We start from the raw sequence: 19,974 nt of genomic DNA, 5'->3' as shown, positions 1-19,974 counted from the left end.
AATTAACCCCTTCCCTGCCAGTGTCATTTTTACAGTAACAGTGCATATTTATAGCACTGATTACTGTAGTAATGTCACTGGTACCCCCAAAAGTGTCAAAAATGTCAGTCAAGGGCCTGATCTGTCCGCCGCAATGTCGCAGTCCCGCAAAAAAAAAAAAAAAATCGCAGATCGCCGCCATTACTCGTTAAAATAAAAAACCCACCAAAAATGACAGAAATCTTTCCCTTAGTTAGTAAACGCAATAACATTTGCGCAAACCAATCAAAATACGTTTATTGTGATTTATTTTACCAAACATAGGTAGCAGAAAACAAATTGGCCAAAAATTTAAAAAAATTTTGATTTTTACATTTTTTTGGGGGGAATTTCATATAAAAAAATGTGAAAAATATTGTTACTTTTTCAAAATTTACGCTATTTTTTTGTTTATCGCACAAAAAGTAAAAATCGCACAGGTGATCAAATACCACCAAAAGAAAGCTCTGTTTGTGGGAAAAAAAGGACGTAAATTTCGTTTGAGTACGGCATCGCACGACCGCGCAATTGTCCATTAAAGTCGCACAGTGCTGAATCGCAAAAAGTGGCCTGGACGTAAGACAGCAAAATCCTCCGGTGGTAAAGTGGTTAAGCATAGGCACATTGAGCATCAGTAGGCTGGGTGACTTTTTACCCTAAATTTTACATTTGTACTTTTGTTCAATGTATTGAGGCGAAACCTTAAATCTTTACACTGGAAAAAAACAAAAATTAAAAAAATCGAACCAAATCTAGTACTTTCTTTAAAAATCTAATTGCCCAAATAAAAAAAAAAAAAAAACAGAGATGGGCACAACTGACAGACCACCACTTGGAGCTGATGACCTGCCCATCACACGGGCACTGGGGCAATACTTATTGTAGGTGGGGGGGCCGATTTTATTACCAGCCAGTCTGACTTGTGGCATGATGTCAGTGAGAGAGCAGATATCAATCACTTAGAGGCAGCCTCATTAAGCAGGGGTGAATTTCCCCATGGGATGCATCAAACCCTATCAGTACTAAATTACTCTAATCAGAGGAACTTTCTTTTACCTTTCAGTAAATAAACAAACAGAGGTAGGACAGATCTAATCAAAAAAGAAGTCTAGCTCTGAGCAGACAGATATTTTACTTTAACCTGTCACAAATCTGGGCAATTTAGACTGAGCTTGTGATAGAAACCACATAGGAAAATGATCAATAGATCTGAAGATATAGGCAGTTGATGTTATACACTGTTCTTTTTGAAGGAAGGACTGGGGCCTGGGTTGACTTCTATAAAAAAAAAAAAATAGATCTGCATATAACTTCAGCTGCCTCTATCTCTCCTAACACTAAAATTGGCCAAAGACGGTTTGAACCCCTGCTGAACAGACCAAGATGCGAACCATTTATGGGCAGGCTGATTGTACCCAAGTTGAACGATCGATTAACTTGGGTACAACCAGACTGTCAGAGTTTACATGTGATTATACCCTCCCTTCTAGATTGTAAGCTCTAATGAGCAGGGCCCTCCGAATCAAATGTATTGAATTGTATTGTAACTGTATTGTCTTCCCTCATATTGTAAAGCGCTGCACAAACTGTTGGCTCTATATAGATCCTGTATAATAATAATTATTGCTAGCAGCTATTATAGCCACCAGCGGTAATCACTGTGTTCTCCCAGCAGGGAAGGCTCCCCCAATCCCCGCCGGGAGAACACCATGGCTCCACGGGAGGGAACCCCCCCCCCCCCCCCATCAATACTGACTGTGTTGATGGGGGAATGGAGCGATTTTCTTTCCTGCAATCCATAGTTGAAAATCGCTCTGTCTATGGCCAGCTTACCAGCATGGATGGTGGAATCTCCCTTACCAGCTATTGTATTCAGATGGCTGGTACCCACGCCCATCTGGATACCTAAAAAGCTAAAAAGTAACTGCATATGATTGGATGCAGGCACTGTTCATCTGACAATTTTTCACCTGGCTCCTTTATTTTTTCAGTTGAAAATCATTAAACTGGGTGGTGCCAACAGGGACTCCCACAGCTTGAATTTCGCCCAATTCAGCTGGTAAAATTTGAGCCATGTATGGCATTTTGTATTCAATTGTTTTGATGGCATGCAAAAAAGTGTGAATAAAGATCCCTTATTCTCATGAAGATGAACACTATCTGTATGAAGTTTGTAAAGGCCCGTACACACGTACCGATTGTCGGCCGTAAATATTCGGCCAACGTCCTATCGGCCGATTGTCGGCTTGTTAGTATGATGCTTCCGACAACCGACTGCGACTTTTCGGCCGAACAAAATCTGGTCTGCATGCTATAAAATTTTTGTTTGCCAACACCAGAACGGCCGATTGTTCGTCAGTCAGTACAGATTTCGGCCGACAAAAGCCAGATGAGCAAGACTGGGCATGCTCAGAGAAGAAAAAACACACGGAAAGTTATCCATCACATGACATCACTTTTGAAGTTGGTTGTTGTTGGCCGACAAAATTCGTGAGCAGTCTTGAGCACTTTTCAACCAACACGACAGCCCTGGACAAAAGACGGCCGATCGTTAGGCTGACAATCGGTGCGTGTGTACGGGGCTTTAATTCCCATCATGTTGTTTTTTTTTTTTCTGGATTCTCTAGTTTCCTATCACATCCCAAAAACCACCCCGGTAGGTTAACTGACCTCCAATCAAATTAGCCCTACTTACATGTGTGAAAACCATAGGGTCATTAAATTGTAATTATTCAAGCAAATGGTTTAATTATTCAAGCAAATGGTTTAATTATTCAAGCAAATGGTTTAATAGCACAACATAGTGACTACATGGGTAATCTTATTCCTTCTACCACTGTGGTTCTAAGTTCAAATTCCATCAAGGACATAGACTTTGTATGTATTTGGGTTTCCTCCCACAATCCAAAAGCAGACTGGTAGGTTAAATGGCAACTGCACAGAACTGGCCCAGCTTTGTGCATGGCTGTGCTACAACATAGAAACAATACTGTAGATTGCAAGCACCTCCACAGTGGGAATTGAGTGAGATAAAGGCCCAAATACATTTCTTATCCTTTTATTTATTTATTTATTTTATGAATTGCAAGCAGACAGATATCTTCTCCTTCATTGAAATGGACAGCAAATAAATAAAATAAATGATTTTACCCCCCTCAATTGCCTAATGAAAAAAAATACATATAAAATCAATGTAAATGCATACAGTTATGCTCCTCCATGATTCCTCGAAGTCTTCTACAGAGTACTGCAGAAATTTTGGCAATATAAAAAATAATGTTAGCAAACATTTACAATAAATATTTAAGCCCAAAGCCAGGCAATTTTAAAAAAGATAGAATATAGTAGGAAATGGTTTAGTTAGATATACGCAGACTGAATTTCAGCAGATACTTACTATTCTGACTGCGGTGGGTAGCAGCTGTCAAGATACAATAGCTGGCACTGCAGGAACGTCCATTCACGCTGTTTAGCATGGATGGGGGATCAAGTGATATTGAGTGAGAAATCTTAATGTGTATGGCCAGCTTTAGAATCTCTATTAGGATTTAATTCATTTTCATCCTCATTTCCTGTCCCTGTGACACCACCTTCACTACAAACAAGCTGTACTCAGGCAGCCCAAGCATTCACTCAGGAAGGCCATACATGGTGCAAATTTCTTTCCTGCAACCATCGGTTGCAGGAAATAAATTTTCATTATTTCCCAATCAACACAGACAGTGCTGACGGGGGACGCGGCAATTGTCTTCTCCCAGGGGGGGCAGGGGAAGCTGTCCCTCCCGGGAGAAAACAGTGATTTTCTTATGATCGCAAGAAAAAATGGCAGGTTGGTTGTACCCAAGTTGATAAATTGACATTTAGCGTGCTCATTAACGATTAAAATCTTGGCTAGTTCCTGCTGAACCGGCCAAAAATCAAGCTGTGTATGGCAGGCCTTATACTCTAAGACCTCTTCTTAGAGTCCAATCGTGCCTGCATATCTGACCATCATCTGAGGCCTATGACCACCTTATGAAGACCTTCAAGAGGAAGAAATGTTTGTCCATAAATCACCCCTTTGTGTGGGGGCTTCAGGCATCAATACACACTCCAGGGGTTGTAAATGAGTCATTAGTTCTGGAGACCTTTGACAGACAACAGCAATGATGCATGTGCCATTTACAGAGATCTAACTCCAGATAAGAATAATGCTAAAGGTGACCATACACTAGCCCAATATCAAAGGACGATTGGCAGTGTTTGGCCAGTTGTTAGGTTGTAACTGAGGCTACACGGGATTAGGTCAAACACAACCCATTAAAAATATGTTTAAGTTAAAGCCCAACTCTGAGCATCATAGTCTTTTTAATAGCTTTAGATAGGATAGTAGCTGATTACCTCTGCTGTGCAGTCATTCAATCCTGACTTTTCTTTATATGGTTTAATGGGGCAGGTTATGGTGAAAAGGGACTAAAGGAAACAAAAAGCTCTCTATCTAATTCAGGCATAGCACGGCAAGGCATTCTTCAAACAAAGGTATTCACATATCTCATTTCATCACATATCTAAAACGTAAGAGGATTGGGTGGGCTGGATATCATTCTCAATGGCTGTCTTCCAGTACTGAAAAGTTGAGTGCAGCCTGGGCTACACAGAAAAGATGGGTCCCTTGGCCACCCCCTTCTGATTCCTTATCCATTCATAAAACTTGTCTTATCAAATCCCCACAATTCACCACATTCTATAAATGGAGGTGGAGCAGTTGAATGGTAGAAATCCACCGCCTATTCACAGAACGCACTGGATTGCGGGATTGTAATAAGACAAGTTCTATGAATGGCAGAGAGAGCAAAAAAGGGCCAGGTGATCGGCAAAACTTTTCTGTGTAGCCGAGGCTGTAATTAACTTTTACTTAGTGGCGGTTCACACTAGGTCGCTCCAACTTAGGGGGCGACCTGTGAAGTCGCGTGCATCGCGACTTCGGCGCGACTTGCACGGACTTCATAAAATGAATGTCAATGCAAGTCGCCTCCAGGTCGCCCCGAAGTAGTACAGGACCCTTTTTGTAAGTCGGAGCGACTTGTGTCGCTCCTATTAGAACCGGGCCTGTACTACTCAATGACCGCGACGGTGCACGACTTGCCAGGCTGACCAAGTCGCCTGACAAGTCATTATTAGTGTGAACCGGCACTCAGGGCTCATTTACACTTGTTTCGACTTCAACACACAGTAAATGTTTTTTTCATGTGTTTTTGATGCTTCTGTGATGCTTTGGTGGTGCTTCAACGATGCTTCGCTGGTGCTTCAATAATGGTTCGGTGATGCTTCGATAATACTTCGGTGGTGCTTTTTTTAAAGCTTTAATGAAGCTTGCAGATGCCCTGTGTGTTGATATCTCACACCGGCACTTTCTCCAAAACAAAGCTAAGCTTAAGTGGAATTAAAGTTTTAAAGCAAGCCTAATCGAGCCCTAAAGCACTTACCACTTCAACATGCTTTTTTGATGTTTTTGATGCTTCGGTGGTGCTACGGTGATGCTTTGGTGGTTCTTCCGTGGTGCTTCAAGCAAGCTTTGCCATAGACTTCTATAGAGGCTTTGAAGATGCTTTGAAGCACCACTAAAGCGACATGGGGTATAATTTTTGAAGCAAAGCAAACGCGAAGGGTGTAAACAGGACTGTGGCAGGGGCTTTGACTGGCGCTCCTGAGAGCTTTAACAAAGCAAGCCAGAAGCCATGTTTTGAAGCAAGTGTAAACGAGCCCTAAAGAACTTACTGTTTCAACATGCTTTTATGATGTGTTTTTGATGCTTCTGTGATGTTTCGTTGATGCTTTGGTGGTTCTTTGATGATGCTTCGTGGTGCTTTAATGATGCTTCGGTGGTGCTTGGATGATGCTTCAGTAGTGGTTCATGGTGCTTTTCTGAAGCTTTAATGAAGCTTGGCAGATGCCCTGTGTGTGTGTGTTGATATCTCATACTTGCAATGACTCCAAAACAAAGTGAAGCTAAAGCTGAATTAAAGCCTCTAAAAAGCCTCAGGTGCTTCAAGCGAGCTTGGTCATAGATTTCTATGGAGGCTTTGAAGGTGCTTTGAAGCGACAGGGCAAAAGCAAACGCAAGGAGTAGACAGGACTGTAAGATAACCATTCTATTTAGTGACAGGGGCTTCAGAGTGCTTTAAAAAGTATATCCAATGCTTTGTTTTAAAGCAAGGGTAAACAACTGCCAAAGAACAACCGCTGAGGACGGTATCGAGAGGTTGTAAGGAGTCACAGAGGGGGAAATTTGTAGCACAAGCAGACCTCTGCATGGGATACACGCCAATACACATAACTAATGTGCAAAGTGCTATACACCCACCAAAAAATGTATGCTAAACTTCAACTTTAAGGCTAATACATGTTTCGATTTCTCTTTTTCAGCTCCAGGCGCTAAATAAGAGAAATCACTCTATTCTACTATCCAGGCCAAATGTATGTAGGATTCTGCATTGTCAGCTATTGTATTCGGACAGCTGCTGCACCTTCGTCTATCTGATTGGATGCACTGACTGTCTGGCCAATGATTTTCCACATAGATCCCTCCATTTTTTCAGTTTTGTCAAGCCAGGTGGTGACAACAGACCCACCCACAAAATGAGTTTCAGAAGGCTAAGGATCCTTATTTTTTGAAATAACGTAAGTACCAGTTATTTTCAGATCCAAAGTTTTAGATTTCAGAATCCAATGAGATTTGTAGGATACAGTCACATGGCTGAAAATGAAGACCATTATCCTTGTGTTATAGCTTAGTGAATCAATCCACTTAATTGTTGAAATGTAGCAGCTTTATTACATTATGTAATACCCACATAATAAAGAACATTTAGGGCAGACTCAGAACTTTGTGTTGCAGTAATGTGAAAGAAAAAAAAAAAAAAATATATATATATATATATATATATATATATATATATATATATATATACAGTATATACTGATTTTTTTTAATAAGGTGAAATTACATTGTAGCATTACATCATGATGCATTGGTTTTAGACTGTTAGATGGGTCATATGGGGCTCAAGTCAATAAAGAATATCTTGTGAGATAATTGAATCATGTGACACATTTTTTCCAATGATCTCATGCGATGCTGAAAATGTCAATTCACCTTATGTGGTATTTACCTCAAAAAACAAAAACACTCTGTAAATACCTCATAAAACGACATTAAAGTCAATTTACTAAAGGTTAAATAAGTAGTTGTCCAGGCATGTGGTATTTAACCACTTCAATACTGGGCACTTTCACCCCCCTTCCTGCCCAGGTCATTTTTTTTTTTTTCACAACACTAGTGCTTTAATTTGGCGGATTTAATCACCGCTGGGTTTTTTTTTTTTGCTAAATAAAAAAAACAAAGTTTAAAAATTTTGAAAAAAAAATCATTATATTTATTTCTGTTATAAAATTATATATCTGTTATAAAAGTATATATTTGAAAATTCATCAATCCTCATTTCTTGAGGCCCAAAAACACCAGGACAGTACAAATAACTCCAGATGACCCCTGTTTGGAAAGTAGACACTCCAAGATATTTAATAAGATACATACCATTTTTTTTTAAGTAATTTTTTGGAAAATTAAAAAAAAAGAAAAAATGTTTTTTGCACAATTTTTTTATTTTTTTTTTTACATACTATCACCAGTGCAGTACAGCTTTAGCATATAACTGGTATTTTTTTTTTTTTTCTTTCTGAATTACATTTTTTACACAATTTTTTTTTTTTTTTTGTGATCAAAGCAATGCAGTGTTACAACAGTAACACTGTACTACTCTGGGAATGAGATCAGGATTTTTTTTTCTTTTTTTTTTTTTACACATTATTATTACATATACCAGTGAATTTCACTGTTCCAAACAACTATTTTTACTTAATAAAACTGATTCATTCAGTGTGTATTGTTATAATTAGTTGTGATTGGCTACAGCTAATCATATGGTACACATGGGCTGTGATTTGCCCTGTCTGTCCCGACCAATCACAGCTAGCAACACAATTGTACACAATGAATGGCATGAATCAAAGTCATTAATTGTTTACAATTGTCATGTGATCTGTTGTGACTGGTCACAGCAGATCACATGGTACTGGCAGTACACTGATCAGTCATCGGCTGTGTCCACCGAGATGCATTCCAGGAGGATGTCATGTGACATTTACCAGGAACAATGAATGTCCCACCCAGTTGCCATTTGAAAATAGAATGGGCAGAAAGTGATTAAAGAATGTAAAGATATAATAGCCAATTTGGAGTAGTATCTACTAGGGCTGCGCATCTTCACTTACCTCACGATTCGGGCTGTCAGAGCGGGCGGTCGGGCAGCAGCGTGCTAGGTGGGCATGCCGTGTGTATCCCGGGGCCAGAGAGAGCACTGATAGCTCCGCTCTCCTCCTCTCCTCTCCTGCGCCGCGAGGAGGAGCTCCGTATCCCACAAGCCCGGCCAACGCCGCCATGTCACTTCTGTCCCCGCCCCCGGAAGTGACGTCATTAGGTAATCGATTATTCAACCACCCCGAATCGATGCAGAATCGCGAAGGGTCACATCGCGATGCATCGATTCGGCGATTATATTCAGCAGCCCTAGTATCTACCTTTTTGGGTCAGTTTCAGTAATGCATAGAAACCTAAAAATGGCAAAAACACAAAATCATGGGGGTGGATTTACTTAAAGTATAACTAAAGGCAAAACTTTTTTTTTCTAGTTTTGGACAGAGCGGCGATGGATTAAATCCCCTGCCAGGTTTTTATTGCTGTCTGTGCCCCGTTAGTGAGATTCACCCTCTCTATATGCCGTGTTTACCATTATCAGTGAAAGAAAAAGAAAATTGAAAATTTTGGATTGTCCCCAGAAAGGTAGTAGAGGGGAATTTTTTCAATGGGGATACTAGTTCTGGTGACCTGGGGGGTCCAAGGTTATTCTGTTAGTTTGTAGGGATTTCCTCTCACTTCCTGTTTTAGCTATAGAACAGGAAGTAAAGGGAAATCTCCCCAATGACAATTGTCTTTTTTATTGGTGGAAAAGGGATATTTATATATGTGTGTGATTTTTTTTTTTTTTTTTAGACAATTTTCATTCAATATTTGACATGTATAAAGATATTTTGTATTTACTTAATTTAACTTAGTTGTTTTTGATACACCATGTGCGTCCTGTGAAAGCAATATCCCTTTGGTCTTCTAGTCACCTTTTTTCTTTTGTATTATTAAATATGCTACAGAGTCCGCACTGACTGTGAGTTGGCAGATTTCTACCGTTTCAATCATGTTATCTCTTTATTATAAAAAAAAAAAAAAAAACTGACAGGGGTTGTAATTCTTCTCCACTGTATCTATTCCACTGGATATCACATAAGATAAAATACAGAAAAAACTCACACTTTATTTTAATAGTGTTTTTTTGTGAATTGCAACAAGAAAAAATTGAAAAATCTATGAGCTTTTTTATCTCAGATTTAAAAGAAGAAAAATACCTCTTGAATTGAGCACATGGAGAGGTTTTGATTCTGGCATTATTTTCATGCAGCAATGCTAAAATACAGTATCTTCTGCATTTGCTTAGCTAGTGCTGCCCTCTGCTGCTCCGGTTTGGTTAAACAGTTAGGCTGGAAAAAAGATACAAGCAGAGTTTAACCAATAAATAAATGAATACATAAATAAATTGGAAACCGCCATATATACATAACCCTATACCCACAGCTGATCCAGAGGAAAAGGAAAAAACTCTTATAATGGTCCAATTTGCTTAGACAGGGGGAAAAATGTCTTTCCTGATCCCTAATGTAATTGGATATTCCTGGATAAACACATTTTGGTGTTATTACTTAGAAATCCTATTAGCCAGTTACATTCTATGCATTTAGATACACATCCAGCTTTTTTTTTTTTGTTAAATTTCCTCCCAAGGCAGTCTATTCTACATTTTCATAGCCCTTACTGTGAAGAAGTCTTGCTGTATGCAGAGGTTAAAGTGTACTTCCTCTTTAAAGCCAAATTGGGATAACATTTCCTTTATTTATATCTGGTATGTATTCCCTTTACCATAACATAACCTAAAATGATAATAACCACTTGCCGGGAGCAGAGCGGCTTTCCTGCGCCAGATCACGTGATGTAATCCATCACTTCTGGCCTCGGTAGGGGGTGCACACCTGGCCGGCAACACAGCTGGGCTGTAAATTAGACAAAGCAGAAGCCGATCAGTTGGTGCCGGCCAGTGGATGTCCACCGGCACCTGCAGATCGGCGAGGAGAGAGTCTGGACGGGGCTCTGCCTTCGTAAACAGGGCAGAGCTCTGTGCTGACAGGGGGGAAGTCATGGATTTGCTTTCCCAAATCCATCACTTCCCTTAGTAAAAGCACTACACAAAGTACATATAACATAACACTGGCTAAGCACACACTTAACCCTTTGATCACACCAGATGTTTAACCCCTTCCCAGCCAGTGTGATTAGTACAGTGACAGTGCATATTTTTAGCACTGATCACTATATTAGTGTCACTGGTTCCCACAAAGTGTCAGTTAGTGTCAGAATGTCTGACACAATACCACAGGCCTGCTATAAGTTGCTTATCACCGCCATTACTATTTTAAAAAAAATAAATAAATACAAATTCCAGTATATATCCTATAGTTTGTAGATGCTATAACTTTTGCGCAAAACAATCAATCTATGCTTATTGAGATTTTTTTTTTACCAAAGATATGTAGCAGAATACATATTGGCATACATTTATGAAGAAATTTGATTTTTTTTACATTTTTTTTTACTGCATATGTTTTTTAGCAGAAAGTTAAATAAATATATATATATATATATATATATATATATATATATATATATATATATATTTTTTTTTTTTTTTTTTCCAAAATTGTTGGGTTTTTTTACTTACAATTCTTTAACTTAAAAAATAAGAAAACCGTAAAGTTACCCCAGTTTTTTTTTTATAATGTGAAAGATAATGTTATGCTGAGTAAATAGATACCCAACATGTCATGCTTCAAAATTGTGCACGCTCGTGGAATGGCAACAAACATTGGTACTTAAAAATCCCCATAGGTGACAATTACAGAGGAGGTCTAGGGCTCAAATTATTGCTCTCGCTCGAACGATACCTCACATGTGTGGTTTGAACACCGTTTACGTATGTGGGAGCTACTTATGTATGTATAAGCTTCTGTGCACGAGCTAACGGGGACGGGGCGCTTTAATTTTTTTTTCTATTTATTTTATCTTTTATTTTTACAATGTCCTTTTTAAAAAATAAAAATGTGATCACTTTTTTTTTCCATTACAAGGAATTTAAACATCCCTTGTAATAGAAATAAGCATGACAGGTCCTCTTTAATGTGAGATCTGGGGTCAAAAAGACCACAGATCTCACATCTACACTAATGTGTTCATGATGAAAAAAATGGGCTCTTTAAATCCGTTGCTAGGAAGCCACTTATGACGTCGCTCCGGTCCTCCAAGATAATAGAGTCGAGTGAGGGCCATCTTGCCCTCACTGGACTTCCTGCCTGAGGGGACAGCGGACCGGATCGTTTTCCCCACTACCGACGGATCCGGTAAGCGGGGAAAAACGACCAGGAAGCGGCAGGAGGGGGGGGGGGGCGCCTCTCCCGCCGACCGTAAAGGTGATCCCGTGGCTAATCCGCCACTGGGACCACCCTTATGTTAAAGCGGACTGCCCGCCATTTAAAAAAATACTGGGGCTATGGCAGCTATCTGTGGTCCGTAAGTGGTTAAGGTGGTAATTAAACTCACTTAGTGCCTTATGTGCATTGTTTTAGTCTCAGAACCTGTGTAATTAATATGTGTCCTGGTTTAGAGGGATGAGGTGGCAACCCTAGTGTGAACCCAGCCTAAAAGTAACAACTTTGCACCTGTTTGCTATATGGACTATTTCTGTATTTGTACAAGGTGATCATATATAGTTATTTCAACTCAACTAAAATGTACTGCAGGTGTGACGGTACTGGGGATGACTAATAGATATCCCCATCGGTGCCAAGAAAAATAGAAACCCTAGGGATCAATTCTTCTCCATCTTTCTGAGCTAAGTCTTGCTCAGAGTTCTCCTGCTGATCTCTTAGCTTAAAAGCCGACAGCACAATATACCTGATGATATCTTTATTAGCCAAAAAGCTTCTTTCTCCGACTTCATGCCTGATTTTTGAAGTGTTCAGCTCCTGAGCCCTCTAAGGACTCATGAGCTCATATCACCATGCAGAGGGTTGTGTTTATGTGCCTGGGGAATTGAACAGTTGTTCTGTACAGCCAACCCATCAAATTCAAGGATATGCTGAAAGACGCATCAGCTGTACAGATCTTAACCCACATACCAGTGCTTTCTCTGGACAGGGGCAGGAATACAGCTCTGGATGTGGATAATGTGCGTCCAGAGCTGTGTGTCTATCTTTGAACAGGTGTAAACACTGACATGAGTCTAGCTTGTCATTGAATTTGACAGGCTGGCTGCACAGAACATCTGCCATTGTCCAGGGGCTGAAAGACAACCCTCTGCATTGAGGCACCAGTTTATGTGCCCATGTGAATGAAACAAACGAGTTGTTCGCAGATTTGCCATTTTGAGACTATAGGACAGTGGTGCTGTGCGTGGACAGCTGCCCTAGGGTGGTGAACCATTCGGCCCAAGCATGAGTTTGCCGCACAGTGCATTGGAAGCTATGATTGGCTTAAGCAATGAAAGCTTTGCCCAATTAGGGCACATAGCACTGTCAGAGCTATGATTGGACACTGTCATGATGGATCTGTCCAATCATGGCTGATTTCTCTTAGTCCCACCCTACGCTATAAAAATATTCTTACCATAGCGGCCATTTGCAGTGTGGTATTGGCATTGAGAGAGATAGAACAGGGCTCTGTTCAGTGCTACTAGCGAGTTAGTGTGCTATAGTGGGCTACTGTGATTCTGTTGTCAGCGTAAAGTATTAGTTTAGTGTGAATCTAGTGAAAGTTCAGTGTGAGTGTAGTGCGACTGTTCATTTTTACTTTAGTGTCAGTTTATTTTGTCAGGGCAGGTTTCAGCATACTTCAGTGCATAAATGCAAGTTTAAAGTAGTATATTTCATTGCATTATTGCAGGTTTACCTCAGTACATTGCTGTGCGTTAGTGCACGTTTAACGCAGTATATTTTAGTGCGTCATTGCAGGTTTACCACAGTATATATTAGGGTGTTAGTGCACATTTAACGCAGTATATTTCAATGCAATAGTGCACGTTTAACGCAGTATATTTCAGTGCATTGGTGAAAGTTTACCGCAGTATATAGCAGTGCGCTACTGCATATATTTTAGTGCATCATTGCAGGTTTACCACGGTATATTGCAGTGGGTTAGTGCACATTTAATGCAGTATATTTCAGTGCTTTGTTGCAGGTTTACCACAGTATATTGCTGTATGTTAGTGCACATTTAACACAGTATATTCCAGTGCGTTGGTGCACATTTAACGCAATACATTGTAGTGCGTTAGTGCACGTTTAAGGCAGTATATTTCAGTGCGTTGGTGCAGGTTTACCGCAGTATATTGCAGTGTGTTAGTGCCCGTTTAACACAGTATATTTTAGTGCGTTAGTGCACGTTTAACGCAGTATAGTTCAGTGCATAAGTGCACGTTTAATGCAGTATAGTTCAGTGCAGTATATTATAGTGTGTCAGTGGAGTGTGTCTGTGTAGTGAATACTTAAGTTAAAGTGCACCAAACACACCTTTCCATTGATTAAAGTGCACGTACACATTTCCACATCTTTATTAAATTTGGGTAATAACCCCCTTCCCGCATTATGTCTGGGAGGCCAACAAGGATAGGCAGACATTCCCATGCCACTGTGAAGGGGCCAGCAGCATCTGTGTCCACAGGCAAAGGTAGACATGGTCTGTCCTCAGACAGGGCATCGTTTCCTCCGTTTAGTGATGTTGTCCATACTATCCAGCCACAGCATGATGAGGAGGTGGTGGACTGGCTTACTAAACCATCTTCATCCCCTATCACCCAAGCAGAGACTAGTGTGCAGCCCACTGCAGCTGCCAGAGTGGCTTATTCCGCCTCCTTGTCCACAGCATCAGGTATGGAGGAGTCAGCTGAGTTATTTAAACACTGCGTCAGCCACTTACTCCTTGACAATGCATGAATCATCAACAGTGCCTCTATAGGGTTACGATGTGAAGGCACCACCAACAGCCCAAAGCCCAATTTTTCCCACACTTGTTTCTTCTATTCAAAGTCTGTTAAAGAGACACCAGAAGTTATCCAAAAATTCTCTAAGTGCACTAAATTGTGGCCTCATCATACAGACTGGCTCCCCAACCTGTTGTTTACAAATTATAGAAAGCTTGCTGGGAAAATTTCATTTTTTTTGGCTTTATAAATGTCATTATTGCTGCCGCAGGTTCTATACACAGTACAGATGTGCTACTTTACAGGCAGACTAAGGGGACCCCCCAGGCACTATATTTAAAGGAATTTTTCTTTTTTTTTTGTTAGTTCTCATTTTATTGGTTTCACTTTAGGCATCAGTAAATCACTTCTCATTTGAAAATGATGTTTTTTACAAACTTTTGTTTCATTGATACATGCCCCCCAGGGCAGCACCCAGACCCCCATAACCATTGTATGCCCAAGCACTTGCATATAAGCCTTCAGCATGGGCACTTTGATTTTTCCAGTTTGAGTCCCATATACTTCAATGGGGTTCATTATTTGGTTCTGAACTTTTGCAATGTTTGAAAGTTCTGCCATGAACCAAACAGGGGGGTCATTAAGCCCATCTCTACTCAGCATGTGGATCCCTGATTGCTGTGTATATATTTTTGTGCCCTCTCCTCAGGACTGGCTGTGGATTGGGGTCATACTTTCTTGTTGAATCCCCTTCTTATGTCGCTCTTGTTGATGGCAGTCAGCACTTCTATTAATATACTGGTTCACATTTCTCCTGAAGAAGCAAAGGTAGCAAAGCGCAATGAGTTTCACAGATTCTGAATTCCCAGTGTACCGAGTCGGCATATAATGGTTTTCATATCTGCACTCCCATAATTTCTGTTTATCATAAATTAATGGAGTTTGGTGGGCTAAAAGCTAGTGTCTGGTAAATTTTAAATGCAACTTATGTATATATTTCAAGTGGAAACTATTTTTACTCTTTTCTACGCAAAATGTAAAGCTGAAAAAAAAAAAAAAGTCTATTTCTGAAAGCATTCTTAGTTTACAGCATTTTTCCACACCTGCCTAAAACTTTTGTACAATACTGAAGTGGATAATAATTTGGCTACTTGTATATGTAAATATCAGAACATGATAGCAACCAAACCAACTGACATGAAATTCTTAGTACGTTCAAAAAAATGATTTCAAAACTATAAAAATGATAAAACACAGTGTATGTTTTGCAATAAAGAAATGAGTAAAAAAAAATGAAAAATTACTTATTAATCAATTATAATAATGATGGCAGAACATTGGTTATGTCAAAAATAAATTAAAAAGAATTTACTATTAATGTAAAAATGTATAAAATGTTAATATATGATATTTTGTACAATAACCCATAAGGTTTGAACTGCTACTAAATGATTTAACAATATTTATACATAATTTATTGGAGTGAAATAAATTAGATACCAATACTAGGATCTCAACTAATTATGTCCCAGCCTTACTTCTAGATATAGCAGTAGTCTGACTACATTTTGCATAGCTACATAAAAAGCAGAAATTGTTACATAGTACCAATTATTAACTGAGGCAAAAGCATGTGTATACAATGTAACTAATGTGAACCAAGATCAAATACAAAGAATAGTGTAAATAAAAAAGGGTACATGTAAATCTGGAATGTTAGCTGTACTAGCAGGTTTGGCAAGTTAAAGCCAAATCCCATTTGACATTTTATAACTAGTTATAGCAGAAAAATGTTTTCCCCTTTTGGCATAAAGGCTTTGCATAAATATATATAAATATACATCATAAGCACCCCTGTTTAGCAGTAAATAGTTTGTCTCATCCTTCTAACTGATTTATGTGCAGCAGAGCTTGTTTTTTTTCTGAAAAACAGACATACTGGCCAGATCACCAGGTGAAAAATAAAGTAAAGAAAACCTAAAATAAGAAAAATAATGCAGCCATCAATTTTAAGAATTGATACCCTGCAATATAATAAATGTTTGCTGTTGGGTTTAATAAGGTTTTAAATATGGGGAAGTATATTGGGTAAGTAGTTAGCACTTCTGGCTGGCAGCACTAAGGTCATCATGTTGAATCCCAACCACGGCACTACCTGCCTGAGTTTGCATGTTCTCCCCGTACCTACAGTGCCTTGCAAAAGTATTTACCCCCTTGACTTTTTACCTATTTTGTTATATTACAGCCTTAAGTTCAATGTTTTGTTAATCTGAATTGTATGTGACAGATCAGTACACAATAGTCTAAGTTGGTGAAGTGAAATGAGAAAAACATATACATAAAACTATTTTTTAGAAATAGAAAACAGAAAATTGGCATGTGCGTATGTATTCACCCCCTTTGTTATGAAGCCCATAAAAAGCTCTGGTGCAACCAATTACCTTCAGAAGTCACATAATTAGTGAAATGATGTCCACCTGTGTGCAATCTAAATGTCACATGATCTGTCATTACATATACACACCTTTTTTGAAAGACCCCAGAGGCTGCAACACCTAAGCAAGAGGCCCCACTAACCAAACACTGCCATGAAGACCAAGGAACTCTCCAAACAAGTAAGGGAAGATGTTGTTGAGAAGTGCAAGTCAGGGTTAAGTAATAAAAAAATATCAAAATCTTTGATGATCCCCAGGAGCACCATCAAATCTATCATAACCAAATGGAAAGAACATGGCACAACAGCAAACCTGCCAAGAGACGGCTGCCCACCAAAACTCACGGACCAGGCAAGGAGGGCATTAATCAGAGAGGCAGCACAGGGACCTAAGGTAACCCTGGAGGAGCTGCAGAGTTCAACAGCAGAGACTGGAGTATCTATACATAGGACAATCAGCCGTACGCTCCATAGAGTTGGGCTTTATGGCGGAGTGGTCAGAAAAAATCCATTACTTTCAGCAAAAAACAAAATGGCACGTTTTGAGTTTGCAAAAAGGCATGTGGGAGACTCCCATAATGTATGGAGGAAGGTGCTCTGGTTTCATGGGGGACAAAAATTTTACTTTTCGGCCATCAAAGAAAACGCTATGTCTGGCGTAAACCCAACACATCACATCACCCAAAGTGAAATATGGTGGTGGCAACATCATGCTGTGGGGATGTTTTTCAGCAGCCAGGACTGGGAAACTGGTCAGAGTTGAGGGAAAGATGGATGGTGCTAAATACAGGGATATTCTTGAGCAAAATCTGTACCACTCTGTGCGTGATTTGAGGCTAGGACGGAGGTTTACCTTCCAGCAGGACAATGAACCCAAACACACTGCTAAAGCAACACTTGAGTGATTTAGGGGGAAACATGTAAATGTGTTGGAATGGCCTAGTCAAAGCCCAGACCTCAATCCAATAGAAAATCTGTGGTAAGACTTAGATTGCTGTTCACAAGCGCAAACCATCCAACTTGAAGGAGCTGGAACAGTTCTTCAAGGAGGAATGGGCAAAAATCCCAGTGGTAAGATGTGGCAAGCTCATAGAGACTTATACAAAGCAACTTGGAGCTGTGATTGCTGCAAAAGGTGACTCTGAGGAAGGGAGCGTGACTCCTAAAAAGCGTCAGCGGTCCTATTACAGGGACATGTTCTTTTCCACATAGCGGTGGCACTCATTCAATGCGATTTTTGCTCTTCATGTTTGGGAGTATGTTTTTGGCATTTTTATAAACATTTTAAAGGTGTCAAAGGGTAATGCACTATGTGCTTGCGCCTCCTTTCTTTTCCATGTTTACAGCTTTTAGAAGGTAAATAGGAATTCCTTCCAGTAGGCTTAAAATTTTTTGGAGATAATCCTATTGTTTTTATGAGAGCGCTCCATATTTAAAAAAAAAAAAAAAAAAAAAAGAAGAGGGTACTTGAATCTAGTACACACCAAAGCTATTGGTTATTACAATGTTTAAAAAAAAAAAAAAAAAAAAAAAAAAAACAGGTCTTCCCATATGATGTTTACATCGTCAAAGTACCACCCTTAATCAAATAAGTGCGGCATAAGGGGTTTTTAGCCCAATTATTTAGCTCTTCTCAGTATCCAATTGTCAAGTTTGTATAGCTGGGTGCATAATTAGCACCAATAGCTTTGCTGCAAATAGTAGCTGTCCAAAAATGAAAAAAAAAAATAGTTATGTTCTCACCTAAACTTAGCACATTCTGATATGAACTGGATTTGCTTGTATAACTGATATCTACCTCTCCAGCCAAAAAAATTATGGCGTGCAACTGTATGAGGAATGGTGATATCAAGACATATCAAAAAGTAACCAGGCTCCCAGGTAGAATCATATTTTTCAATTAGCTGGCTGGAGTCCTTAATATATGAAGGAAGGGAGTATACTATGGGCTGTGAAAAGCAATAAATCTATTGTAAACCGAGCATTCTCCTTTCATTCTTGGTGAGAATTCCTCCTTGTACCACCTTATCCACTAATGCTTTTTGGAGTTTCAGTGAAATCTGGCAGTAGATCTTAGTGGAGACACATAAGTAGAGGTGTCAGACAGCAATTAAGTAGCTACTTTTATATTCGCATTTCCGATTTTCTTACTCCTTAATCCACCTCCCTTATCTGCCTGTTTTGCTATTATACAGTGCATTGCGAAAGTATTCGGCCCCCTTGAACTTTTCAACCTTTTGCCACATTTCAGGCTTCAAACATAAAGATATAAAACTGTAATCTTTTGTGAAGAATCAACAAGTGGGACACAATCATGAAGTGGACCAAAATTTATTGGATATTTCAAACTTTGTTAAATAAAAAACTGAAAAATTGGGCGTGCAAAATTATTCAACCCCTTTACTTTCAGTGCAGCAAACTCTCTCCAGAAGTTCAGTGAGGATCTCTGAATGATCCAATGTTGACCTAAATGACTAATGATGATAAATAGAATCCACCTGTGTGTAATCAAGTCTCCGTATAAATGCACCTGCACTGTGATAGTCTCAGAGGTCCGTTTAAAGCGCAGAGAGCATCATGAAGAACAAGGAACACACCAGGCAGGTCCAAGATACAGTTGTGGAGAAGTTTAAAGCCGGATTTGGATACAAAAAGATTTCCCAAGCTTTAAACATCCCAAGGAGCACTGTGCAAGCGATAATATTGAAATGGAAGGAGTATCAGACCACTGCAAATCTACAAAGACCTGGCCGTCCCTCTAAACTTTCAGCTCATACAAGGAGAAGACTGATCAGAGATGCAGCCAAGAGGCCCATGATCACTCTGGATGAACTGCAGAGATCTACAGCTGAGGTGGGAGACTCTGTCCATAGGACAACAATCAGTCATATACTGCACAAATCTGGCCTTTCTGGAAGAGTGGCAAGAAGAAAGTAATTTCTTAAAGATATCCATAAAAAGTGTTGTTTAAAGCTTGCCACAAGCCACCTGGGAGACACCAAACATGTGGAAGAAGGTGCTCTGGTCAGATGAAACCAAAATCAAACTTTTTGGCAACAATGCAAAACGTTATGTTTGGCGTAAAAAAAAACACAGCTCATCACCCTGAACACACCATCCCCACTGTCAAACATGGTGGTGGCAGCATCATGGTTTGGGCCTGCTTTTCTTCAGCAGGGACAAGGAAGATGGTTAAAATTGATGGGAAGATGGATGGAGCCAAATACAGGACCATTCTGGAAGAAAACCTGATGTAGTCTGCAAAAGACCTGAGACTGGGACGGAGATTTGCCTTCCAACAAGACAATGATCCAAAACATAAAGCAAAATCTACAATGGAATGGTTCA

The sequence above is a fragment of the Pelophylax lessonae genome (genome assembly GCF_965119305.1).
Source record: "Pelophylax lessonae genome assembly, chromosome: 4".
In the NCBI taxonomy this organism is placed as follows: domain Eukaryota; kingdom Metazoa; phylum Chordata; class Amphibia; order Anura; family Ranidae; genus Pelophylax; species Pelophylax lessonae.
This window is presented reverse-complemented; position numbering follows the sequence as displayed.